This window comes from Vulpes vulpes, chromosome 2 (assembly GCF_048418805.1).
Source record: "Vulpes vulpes isolate BD-2025 chromosome 2, VulVul3, whole genome shotgun sequence".
Lineage (NCBI taxonomy): Eukaryota > Metazoa > Chordata > Mammalia > Carnivora > Canidae > Vulpes > Vulpes vulpes.
In genome coordinates this window covers 4,533,956-4,546,481 of record NC_132781.1, presented here as the reverse complement: position 1 = coordinate 4,546,481, position 12,526 = coordinate 4,533,956, and the positions used below count along the sequence as shown (strand labels likewise).

Here is a 12,526-nt window from a genome sequence, read left to right as displayed (position 1 = left end):
ATGTGCAGCGGCTCCCGGGAGAGCTGCAAACGGGATGCATCATGCAAACACATTTGCAGAGAACTAGGAGCAGGGAACCCACAGGTCCCCAGAAGTCGGGGCAATTTTCTTACCTTGCGCTGGCACCGACTGGGCCCCCCATGGCCCCATCACCGGGACAGGGCGGGAGGGGAATGGAAGAGACCTTGGTCATTTCAACCTGGGACTTCCTGCCGCGGGTCAGCGACCTCCACCATCCTTCCCTATAAATTAATAGTGTGACCCCATCCCTGTCACCGTAGCAACCACACCCTCCTCCCCCAGTGTTTTTGTGATTCCATTTATGGATGTGCCGTTCAGTGAACTCCTCTCCAGACAAATAGATCCTGGAAAGAAATTACTGGAAGCCCAGCACCTCCGAACGAGTCTTTGTTTCCAGGAGAACATTTCAATTGTCTGATCAGGGACCCGGAAACCACTGCAGAAAAGGACAGATATTAATTAAAGAGTATTCCAGAAGTTGCCGGGGCCACGGCGGAGGAGTGGGCTTTGTAGATCCCACACACGGTTCCTGGCACCCCAGTTAACCCAGAGCCCTCCAGAAATCTCCCAGACAATGAGGTTTTATTTTCCTCCTCCTCTCCCACGATCTTGGGCCCACTTCAGATCGCCTTACTGGGCTCCTGCCCTGGGGAGGGATCCAGGTGCAGAGCAAATGCAGCTCAAAAAGAGAGAATCCCGGTGCCCCACAAGGGGGGCTGCCCGGGGGTCAAGGAGGCCCCCCCAGCAGGCAGGATGGTAACCACGCTTTGCCCCTTTGGTGGTGGCAACACTCTAGGATTGGCCGCACAGAAAAACCTCCCTATTCTGCAGGCATACTTTTTGCACAATTAAAAAAAGAAAAAGTATTTTTTTCCCAATTATGTAAGTAATGCAGATTCCCCAGTAGAAAAAAGTCACAAAATAGAGAAAAACAGACAGAATAAAGCAAAGCCAATTATCAGACGTACCCTGGCCCAAATAACCACCGCTCGTGCTTGGGGGGATAACCCCAGTCCTCCTTCTAGATGTAATGTGCCTGCTGACTCTTGTCAAGGCAGAGCTTCCTCATTTGTGTCTCCCTCTGCCCCTTAGCCATTGTCCCCCATCCCTCAGAGAAAAAGGCTGGCAAATGCCAAGGCCTTTTTCAGATGGTAAGATGGTAGCCCCATGGCCACTTCAGGTCACGGACACAGCCCATAATATTAGTCACATCCCCCAACTGAACTTGGTTGTCTTTTTTTTCTTTTTTTTTTTTTTTATTTGCAGGAGGAGTTGAAACAAATTTTAAAGGTGTTTTCATTTTTTTTTCCCTTAAACATGAATCATTCAAGTAAAACCAACTTAACTATAGAAATGCAGCAAAGTAAGGGGAAAGAAGCACAACAACCCAAGAGGCAAAGGTTGGGGGGGGGGGCGAGGTGGGTGCAGTCCGCATATAACATATGCATAAATGCCATATGATTCACCTGCTCAGGACCGCCTCCCCAGAAGGCAAGCACAAGGACCCATTTTAAGAGGATGTTTTCCCCCCAAACATCCAAGAATGTTTCAACTTAAAGCTTATGGTTAATTAAAAAAAAAAAAGAAAAGAAAACACAAACTCCCACAAACCACCTTCCCCAGCCATAACCACCTTCCTTAATCGATCATAGGAGTTTCATTTTATAAAAAGATGAAACTGGATGGCAGTTCCTGGTCTGTTTTCTAAGAAACTTCTGAATTGTATTATCTTTACAAATATAAGATGAAAAAATAATTTTTTCAATATTTTTTATTAATCTTTTTAAAAATGAAATGAACTTGGTTGTTTTTCCCTTCCCTCAGCTCAGACTGGGGTGCGGGGTGGGAAGTGGGGGTGTGGGTAGCCCACGCAATGGATGGTTCAAGGGACCTTTCTGGGGTCTCTTCTAGAAGGACACACATCCCATTCACGGGGGCTCCACCCTCATGACCTACTGGGTTCCTAAAGGCCTCACTTTCAAACACCATCTCTTTGGGATTGGGCTTACAACAGAGGAGTTTTGGAGAGACACAGGCATTCTCTACCCCAGTTCCAACGTGGCTTTCGCTCTGTGTCTAAAATTGGGACACGGAGGCACCTGGGTGGATCAGTGGTTGAGCATCTGCCTTTGGCTCAGGGCATGATCCTGGGGTCCTGGAATTGATTCCCATATGGGGATCCCCGCAGGGAGCCTGCTTCTCCCTGTGTCTCTGCCTCTCCCTGTGTGTCTCTCATGAATAAATAAATAAATAAGATCTTAAAAATACAAATAAAAATAAAATAAAATAAAATAAAATAAAATAAAATAAAATAAATAAAATTGGGACACAATGTCAGCTACACTTACTGAGCGCTCACTCTGTGTCAGGCACCACACTACGGGATTAGCTCCCTGCATCCTCACCACCCGGGAATTAGGTACTGTGTAGAGAAGCATTCACCTCACCCAGCGAGGGGTCTGGCCTCTGCCCTCAAGGCTTCCTGGAGGTGATCTCTAGGCTCTTACAATGTCCTGCCTCGTGGGCCTATTTCTTTCTAAAAATGGCCATAGCAGTATTTTGGGTCCCCTGTGCTCTTCCAGAACCTGGCCACCCTGCATCAGGAGGTGAGATCTAAGTCTCCCTCCCTTTGGACCTGGGCGAGCCTGGCAGCAGAATGAGTCCAAAATGATGCTGTGTGACTTCTGAGACTAGATCAGTAAAGGCTACCTGGCTCCCCCTTGGCCTGGTGCACTGTCTCGCAGTCACAGTAGCCCCCAAGAAAACTTGAAATGTGGCTGGGATGCCTCAGCAGCCGAACTTTAAATTTTATCTAATTTTAATTGAATTCCATCAAAATACCACATATGTTGCTCTCTTGCTCGCTCTCTCTCCATTGACCTGTGAAGCCCTGAGCTGCCCAGGAAGAGGTACCATGCCGTAGAAAGCACGAGGAGAAACACAAAAACATAAGGAAGCCAGGGAGCCGGTGGCTAGTCTAGACTTGCGAACCTGAGTGAGCTTTCTGATGCTTGCAGCTCCAGCCACTGCCTGACAACCACCATACGACAGACCCCAGTAAGAGCCCCCTCCCTGGGCCCAGTCAGCCCCCAGGACTGTGAGAGACGATGCTAAGTGTGGATGTTGTTCTGAGCCACTGAGTCTTGGGGTGATTTGCTACACAGCAAGCGTTAACCAGAAGAGGAAGTAAAAAACACAAAGGAATGTGTGCTAGATTGTCCCGTTACTCAGCAATGTCCACTGCCCCTTCCTTCAGCAGAATATGGCCCGCTGCCTGGTTTTATAAATAAAGTTTTATTGGTGCACACATACATTTATTTATATTCATCTATCCCTGCTTTCTCATGAAAATGGTAGAATTGAGTGGCTATAACAGTGACCATGCAGCCCACAGTATAAAATACTTACCATGTGGCCTTATACAGAAGTTTGCCAAATTCTGAGGTAGGGGATTACATTTCCCTATTTCTTTTCTTTTTTTCTTTTTCTTTTTTTAAGATTTTATTTATTTATTCATGAGAGACACACAGAGAGAGGCAGAGGCACAGGAGAGGGAGAAGCAGGCTCCATGCAGGGAGCCCGATGTGGGACTCGATCCCGGGTCTCCAGGATCAGGTCCTGGGCTGAAGGCGGCACTAAACTGCTGGGCCACCCCGGCTGCCCCATTTCCCTATTTCTTGAATGCTTAGGTCTCCAGGAGACCTGTTGCAGCCTGTGAAACGTGAGCAGAATGATTGGGTCAGCTTTGTGTGGAAGCCTTGAGAACCAGCCCCTGCGCTGTGCCTTGTCTTCTTTCCCTTTGATGAAAACTCCCAGTGGTCTGGGTAGAGGCTGCTCCATCAGCCTGAGTCCTGGAGCAAAGATAAAATCTGTATTAGTTTTCTGTGCTTGAGGTAACAAAGCACCACAAACTTAAGATAGCACAATTTATTTTCTCACACTTCTGGAGGCCGGAAGTCAGAAATCAGGGTGTCACAGGACTGTGTCAGCTCTGAAGGTTCTAGGGAAGACCCCTTCCAGCTCTTGGGGTCTCCTGACTCTAGTCTCTGCCTCCATCACCTCCTGGGGCACCGCTGGAGCTGACTGTGATGGACGTTCAGTGTGAGCTAAACACAAACCTTGCTCCCCATGAGCCACTGACAATCCACGGAGAGTCGGGGGGTAGTTTGCACCATAACACAGCACAGCCTTGCTGAGTGACAGTAAACGTGAAGTGACACCCTGGAGACGCAGCCTGCACGTCTCCAAGCACATAGGCCCTGGGTGTGGCCAGTGACCTGGTGACTCGAATGGTGACAAGGGGACACAGCACACCGCTGAGGAATGCCTGGCTGTGAAAAGGCTTTGCTTTGCAATATCTGAAACAATTTTATTTTCTTCCACCCGTGTTTTTTTTTTCAAGTGTTAATAACAAGAACCGAAATCGAGCTGTAAGCTGGGGCTCTCTGGGACAAAGCAGAGGCCATTTGACAGGGCTTTGGGAAGAAACCTTGACCTCGCTCTTCCTGTCCTACCTGAACAGCAAACCGTCGCCCTGCCAGTTCCTGCTCTGAACCACACTCTGGACCAGCTTTGTCTTATCTGAGCTTGGGACCTGGCTGGAGACCAAGACCCCTGCCACAGGAACACTGCAGATGGGCCTGAATTTACATATAGATTTCCCAGGGCAGGTAGGTGCCCGGCTCTTGCCTGATGAGGCAAGTTTGTTCTTGATTTTCTGATTACCCAGAGGTCGGGTTGATTGGGCAGGTTTTTTGCAGAGCAGCTTTCCGGGTTTGGGAAAGTGGCACCGGGTGAGAATTTAACAATGGAAGTTGGTGATCTTCGGGGCGTACTGGTCAGATGCGTTGACTGGGGATTCCTTCTAGCAATCTGCTCCGCTGAGTCAAAACGTTGTGAGGAGCAGGGAAGAAGACGAGCTTCCCATCCCTTCCCTTCCACGTTCCAGAATCACCACCTGGAAGACAAGCTTCTTCACTCCACCTCCTTCCAGTGTCTTCCTACCTCTTCCTTCCTCTGGCTAATTTTGCATCCCTCTTCAGGAGCTGGGCTGGTCAGCTTAATGAACCTCACGGATCTGCCACCGGATGAATGATATACCATTAGCTGCCTGTTTAACGACCATATTTCTTGTCCTGATGAGGGCTCAATATCTCTCCCATGAAATATTGCTTAAAGAGCCCCCATCCCGGACTTGAAGTACCCAGCAATTACTCAGCAGTGATTCTGGAGATGTGGCAGCTTGGCGACAGCCGCCACTTCTGTCTCCTTTGCTTGATTGGAGATCGGAAGTGGGCAGCTTTCCATTTTATGAGAGATTGATGCCTTCTCCCTAGCACTTTTCTGGCTCTCTGTGAAACTCTCCCTCTGGTGTCCTCTTTCCAGCCCCAATTCTAAAGCTGTGGGCCTCCGTGTGCCCGCTGGGGGCCAGGATGCTCTGCAGGCTGGGTCTCTGGGGGAGGGAGGTGGCTCCCCCTGGCCACACGTGGTGCTGACCTAAGGTAACCACCGTTCTGATTCCCACGAGGTTGTGCTACAGTTGAAGAGGTACCAGTTAGACACAGGGCATCTACAGTTTGGAAGGGGCCCCTCAGATCGCCCTGCCTGAGTTGCCTATGTAAGTAAGCCCTTCTCTGGCCCCAAACTGGGCCTCCCCAAATCCACCCTAGAGATTGCCCCTGTGGCCACTCAGCCCATGAGTCCCTCCCTCATTACCTACTCTTTTTCTCCCTGGATGGTCCCAATCCCTGCCTCTGACTTCTTCCATCTAAAGGGTCTTTGAAACGTGTGTCTGTGTTAAAACCAGGTGGAGGACAGGTGAGTGGAAGAGAGACAGGCTTCCAGCCACATGGCAGACCAAGTGCAGACATGAGTAGAACAAAATACGCCGCCACCACCAAATGGTTTTCATAATAAATATTCACACTCAAAAGAAAGAGAGGAAAGTCCTCAGGATGGGAGACTGAGAGTTAAAGGTTAGAGCAGGAAAGCAGAGGTCAACACGCCAACACTGCTCAGATCTGGAGATGGAGAGCTGAGGTTCCAGCACAGGGACCTGAGGTGACATCTGGAGCTCACGCAAGGTGAAGCAGCCTGAACAGAGCCCCAACTCAAAGCTTGGAGTCTTCAGAGCTGCTGGTTGCTGCTCTGAAGACGGCACAAAGGGGGCCAGCAAAACTCCAATTCCTGAGCCAAGGATTTAGGGATTTGGAAAGAAAATAAACTTGCCCATCAGGAATCTAAACCATGGGCCTGTCCCAGAAAGAGGAGCAAGGTGTGATGTCACACTGAGAGGTGGAAAAAGCCCAAGTCACAGAGCAACATAAAAACCATTCCCAAGCCATTTAAGCACCTGAGCCCTGGCAGAAGCAGATATGAAATCGCTCCACGGGGACAATTCTGCGGCCTAAAGCACACCAGATTCCCACAGGGCTGGGGCACTCTCATATGAACCCACAATGGAGAATTTACAAAACCTGTACATAAACCACCATAAACAGGAGACATTAGAAGTAACAGGACAAAAATTACCTCCGTGATAGCTGGAGTTCATAGAAAATCTTGTTACCCTTAAAAAATAAAACTGCCAGTCACTTAACCAGCAGAAATGGGTTTATTCTGAAATAGCAGAGAGACACATTTCAGGAAACAGAAGCCAGGACACACCCACAGGCAGGTGCAAAGAGCAAGCAGAGTTGGTTCTTTTATAGAGGAGAGAGGATGCTCGGAGGGCTGTTGTAAACAGAAAGTCTGTTGGAGGACACTGAGAATTGAAAGTATCAGGGCTTCTCATTGGCTGGGCTGTGACTGTCTCTCACCACCTGGGCTGTTGCTAGGGAAGGAGAAAAACCTCCTCTCTCCTGCTGGGATAGCAAAGTAGTGGCTAAGGTAGTAAGTACTTGTGCCCCCAGTCTTTTCCTGCTGGGCTGACAGTGGACAAGAGTGATAGAAAGTGAGAGCTTTCCCTGTGGTCTCTAGGCTCCATTCTAAAGGAGGTTTCCTTTTTTTTTTTTTTTTAAGATTTTATTTATTTAATCATGAGAGACACACAGAGAGAGGCAGAGACATAGGCAGAGGGAGAAGCAGGCTCCTTACGGGGAGCCGGATCCAGGACTCGATCCCAGGACCCCAGGATCAGGGCCTGAGCCAAAGGTAGACACTCAACCACTGAGCCACCAGGTGCTCAAAGGTTTCCTTTTATTAATTTTCACAGTCTGGACACCTGAAATATAATTAAAGTGGATTTAAAATGATATGGGAACTAAAATGAGGAATTGGAGAGAATTGGACATTTTGAAAAGAATAAGTGGACATAAAAAATAATGAAGTAGTCATAGAAGTAAAAATATCTTCATTGAAATTATAAACTAAATGTATGAGATAAATAGAAGTAACAACACCAAAGAGAGAATTCAAGAAATAGAAGAAAAGGGATGCCTGGGTGGCTCAGTGGTTGAGCTTCTCTCTTCCACTCAGGGTGTGATCCTGGATCCATGATTGAGTCCCACGTCAGGCTCCCTGCATGAAGCCTGCTTCTCCCTCTGCCTATGTCTCTGCCTCTCTCTCTCTGTCTCTCATGAATAAATAAATAAAATTAAAAAAAAAAAAAGAAATAGAAGGAAATCATCCAAAATGCAGCACAAAGATATGAAGAGATGAAGAAAAAGAAAAACACAATAAAAAAATGTGGAAAATAAAATCAGTAGGTGGAATATCTATCTTATAGATGGTCTAGAAGAAGAAGATAAAGACGGGGGTGGGGGCAAATACAAAATGAAAACATAATGAGATTTTTCCATAATCAAAAGACCAAGTCATTAGAGTGAAGTGTCACATTATCCCAACAGGATAAGTAAAGGTAAACACGCATTGAGATACATGGTGGAGAAACCAGAAAACATCAAAGACACAGAAATCTTAAAAGCAACCAAAAAGATAAGATTATCTACCTGGAAAGAAATGACAACTGGATTGATGGAATGCTCAGCATCACCAATAGATGCCAGAAGACAATGCTAGCCTGTTGGTCAAGGACTGAGGGGGTGTATCTGTTATCCCAAATTATATGTCCAGGGCAGCCCCTGTGGTGCAGCAGTTTAGCGCTGCCTGCAACCTGCAGTGTGATCCTGGAGACCCAGGATCGAGTCCCACGTCAGGCTCCCTGCATGGAGCCTGCTTCTCCCTCTGCCTGTGTCTCTGCCTCTCTCACTCTCTCTGAATAAATAAATAAATAAATCTTAAAAAAAAAAAAACAAATTATATGTCCAGCTAAGCTGTCCTCCAAAAGTGAGGGATGTCCTAGAGAGATTTTCAGATAGAAATAAAAGAGAGCCTACTGAGGCTCCCCTCCACCTACTAGGTGGGATGCCGCCTGACTCATGAATCACATGATAAAGCCAATTAGATCTTCAAATAAAAAAAGAAAATAAAGAGTCTACTATTCATGGATCCTCACTGAAAGAACTTCAGTTGTAGTGGTTTTTAAATCCAGAAGGGTTTAAATGATAGTCAACCTAATAAGAAATTGACTGTAATTAATAGTAATAATAATTATAATCAGTCTGAATCAAGGGGGTTAAAAACAAAGTGAAACGAAAATGCTACTGGACAAAGATACGCAAGATGGGAGGGGAAATTGGAGAAAAGACATAAGTAAGATAATAATGTAAGTCCAAATGTATCGATTAAGTCCAAGTATGTTAGTAACTATGATAATAGTAAATGTATTAAACTTACCTATTAATTACAGAGACTAACTGATTGGATGAAAAAAATCTATCTATACAAAAGATTTGTAGATACAGTAGAAACCACAGAGAGGTTGAAAAAATGCATATAAAAAATGCTGATATGTATACCTAAAATATATACAAAAGAAAGTAAAAGCAATATTACTAACAAAGGGGTCATTAAGACAAAATGCGTGGGGCACTTGGGGGGTTCAGTCTACTAAGCATCTGCCCTCGGCTTGGGTCATGATCTCTAGGTCCAGGGATCCAACCCTGAGTTGGGCTCCCTGCTCAGCAGGGAGTCTACTTTTCCCTCTGCCTCTCCCCACCGGCTTGTGCTCTCTCTCTCACTCACTGTCTCTCCTTCAAATAAATAAATTAAGTCTGTTTTAAAAAAAAGACAGAAAGTGTTTACTCACTAATAAACTAATTCTTTAAGAAAACACGCCAATGCTGAAACTCCATGCCTTTAACCATTCGGTCTCAAATATAGAAAATAAAACTGCAAAAGAAACCAACAACTCACATCCACAGGGGAAAATTTTAGCATGTGTCTGTCAGAAAATCATAGCTTAATTTGAACCTCATAATTAACAAGCTTGAGCTAGACGTACATAGGTGCTAAATATTCCTTTCAAACTCGAATCTGACATTTAACAATACTGAATTTGATATTAGGTTGCAAAGGAGGTTTCAACTGATATCATACAGATCACCCCCTAACACTAAATAATAAAATGAGAAATCCCAAATGTTTGCAAGCTAAAAAGCATACTTCTAAGTAATTCAGAAAATAAAGCATAATATAAAAAGTCTCAAGTATTTACAATTAAGACAGTGAAAGGATAAGATTTCCAAAAAAAGACAGTCATAAGAGCAAACCGTCATTAGGAAGTAATAGTGAAAATTAATAAAGGAAGTATTTAACACAAGAAATTGGGGGAAAAATACCGGAAAGAAATGTTTAATAGGAGGAAGGAAATACTAAAGATAAGTACAGAAGGTAACAAAACAGGAAATATACAAAAGAAAGAATTGACAAATGCACAGTTAATTCTCCAAGAAGGCAAAGTGAAAAGACTATTGGAAATAAAGATTGAAAAAAAGAAAAGAAATCAAATGAATTTTATCAGGAACGCAAAGAAAGACGTAAACACACAGTAGAATTCTTTAGCAAAATAAGCACTATGAACAACTTTATGTCAAAAAGATTTAAGAGTTGTAAGAGATGAAATAGACGAATGCATAGAAAAAAAATTAAAAATGATCAAAATGATCTCAAAAAGTAATAGAAAACCTGGAAGCATTTAGGACATTAAATCAGCAGTCATAAATCTACTTGCAAAAAAAGCATCAGACCAGACAGTATTACAAGCAAGTTTTACCAAGCCTTCAAGGAATACATAACCCCTATTCAACACAAATTGTTCCATAGAAATTTCCTTTGGGGAAATATAGGACAAGGGCAGGAGGAGGGACTCCCCAGCTCCTTTTATAAGGGTAGCTGAGTTTTGATGCCCGAAACAGGCAGAAACAGTACCTACAGGGAAAATAGGAACACAGATGCACAAATCCTATATCAAAATTAGCAAACCAAATCCAGTAGTCTATATATAAATACTTTATCGTGAGCGCACAGTCTCTAACTCAGGAATATAAGACAGTTTAACACTGAAATTTCTGCTAAAGTAATTCATCACATTAAAAAGATTAAAGGAGAAAGTCCATATATATAATCATCTTATTTGATGCAGAGAAGCCATTTGATAAAATGCAGTATCCACTTGTGATTTTTTTTTTAAGGAAAATTCTGAGCCAACTGAGAATAGACAGAAATTTTCTTAAACTGATAAGACACACCTACCTAAAAGCATCACACTTCATGATAAACCATTAGAATTATTTTCCTTAAAGCCAAGAAGAACATGAGGATTCCTGTTCTGTCATTTTGATTCAGTATTTTACCAGGATACTAATCTATAAGAAAAAAAATGACTTGGGGTAAATACGTGGCCGCATTGAATTGGTATCAAGGCAAATTGAATGTGACCTCAACGAAATGGATGTTTCTTGCTCACATGAGCTTCTGGAGGTGCTCCAGGGCCAACACTGGTGATCCGTGAGGTTGTCCAGAGACCCAGACCCCGTTTATCTGGATGTGTCACCATCCGTGGAGCACCGTCCTCCTCCCGTGGTCCACATGCCTGCCACCGTGTCTGCAGATGAAAGTCCAAGAACTGCCAACACTATTTTGAAAGAGATGATGAGACATTTGCCCTTCCAGACGTACATACTCATTACGAAGGGCTACGTGGTAATAAGACAGTGCGGTTTAGATCTAAGAAAAACAGACCAACAGGGTGGAATGGGGACCCGAGAAGCAGATGATCAGTTTGTGGAAACTGAGCAAGTGGAAGTACGATCAGTTGGGGGGAGGGGGAGAGTGAGCCATCATACCATAAGGGCTGTTGGGACACCCGTCCATCCACCAAGGCAAACATAAAATGGGTATTTACCTTATACGACGCACGAAAATAAGAGTCGGATGAATTAAAAACCTAAATGTGAAAAAAAGCCAAACTCTAAATCTTTTTTGGAGAAGATACACAACATCTTTATGACGCCGAGATAGAGAAGGCCTTCGGATCCCCAGAGCGTAAATTATACAGAATCAGAGAAATATCTTTGACGTCGCTGAAATTTAAGGACAGTGTGACAAAGTAAAAGGACAAGCTTCACTCCGGGAGATGTTTTACAAGCACCATATTGCTCAATAAATATTGGACGAGTATGTACATGGATGGACCGTTGGAAAGAGGCATCTGTTTACTTCTCCTGCCTCTCCGCGCGGTGGGCAAGGAGCCTGAGTGTTACTGGGGTTTTTTGTTTTGTTTTGTTTTTTTGGTTTTTTTTTTTAGTGTTACTGTTTTTAAAATAGAGTGTATGAATAGAGAGTTTGAGCTATGGGAAGGAAACAGTTCTGATGACCACCGTCGGGACGCTAGCTCATTACTCACAGGCCCCGGGAGAGGAGGGACACGCCACGCCAGGGGAGCCCCACGGGGAGCACCAGGCCCGGTGAGGAGGTACAAGGAGAGGGGGGGCCTCTGCCTCTATGGTGGTTACCCACCGAAAGGAACTAGCGACGCAGGGTGAGCAGGTTTGGGATGGGCTGTTCTGAATAATCTCAGCAGGCCCCAGGGGGTTGGAGCCAGTCTGGAGGCGTCTGACACCTGGTGCTAGAGGGATTAGGGCAGGTGTACGGTGACCTGGTGACCTGGAGTGTGAGCCTGATAGGGAAGGAGCTTGGCGGGAGGTGGGGTGTCTCTGGATGGATTGATATGTCCCTGAGGAGGAGGACTCCCCTCTGACCAGGGGACGAGGTAGAAGAAGGAGGGCAGGGCAGCCCCAGTGGTGCAGCGGCTTAGGGCCGCCTTCGGCCCAGGGCCTGATCCTGGAGACCCTGGATCGAGTCCCACCTCGGGCTCCCTGCTCCTCTGCCTGTGTCCCCTCCGCCTCTCTCTCTCTCTCTCTCTCTGTGTCACTCATGAATAAATAAAAAAAATATTTAGGAAAAAAAAAGATTTTATTTATTTGTTCATGAGCGACACAGAGAGAGAGAGAGACGGAGACACAGGCAGAGGAAGAAACAGGCTCCAGGCAGGGAGCCCCACATGGGACTCGATCCCGGGTCTCCAGGATCACGACCTGGACTGAAGCCACTGAGCCACCTGGGCTGCCCAATAAATATAATCTTAAAAAAAAAAAAAAAAAAA

The 12,526-nt window shown here is 45.2% G+C and overlaps 1 long non-coding RNA gene across 1 annotated transcript; it reads right to left on the bottom strand.

Moving 5' to 3' along the window:
- Nucleotides 1–1,108: 1,108 nt before the first annotated feature.
- On the bottom strand, nucleotides 1,109–12,242 carry LOC112920840 (uncharacterized). Its single transcript, XR_003235144.2, has 3 exons — nucleotides 10,829–12,242; nucleotides 10,615–10,727; nucleotides 1,109–5,098 (listed from the first exon to the last, which is right to left on the bottom strand). It is a non-coding gene; the product is annotated as an uncharacterized lncRNA (long non-coding RNA).
- Between the last annotated feature and the right edge of the window lie 284 nt (nucleotides 12,243–12,526).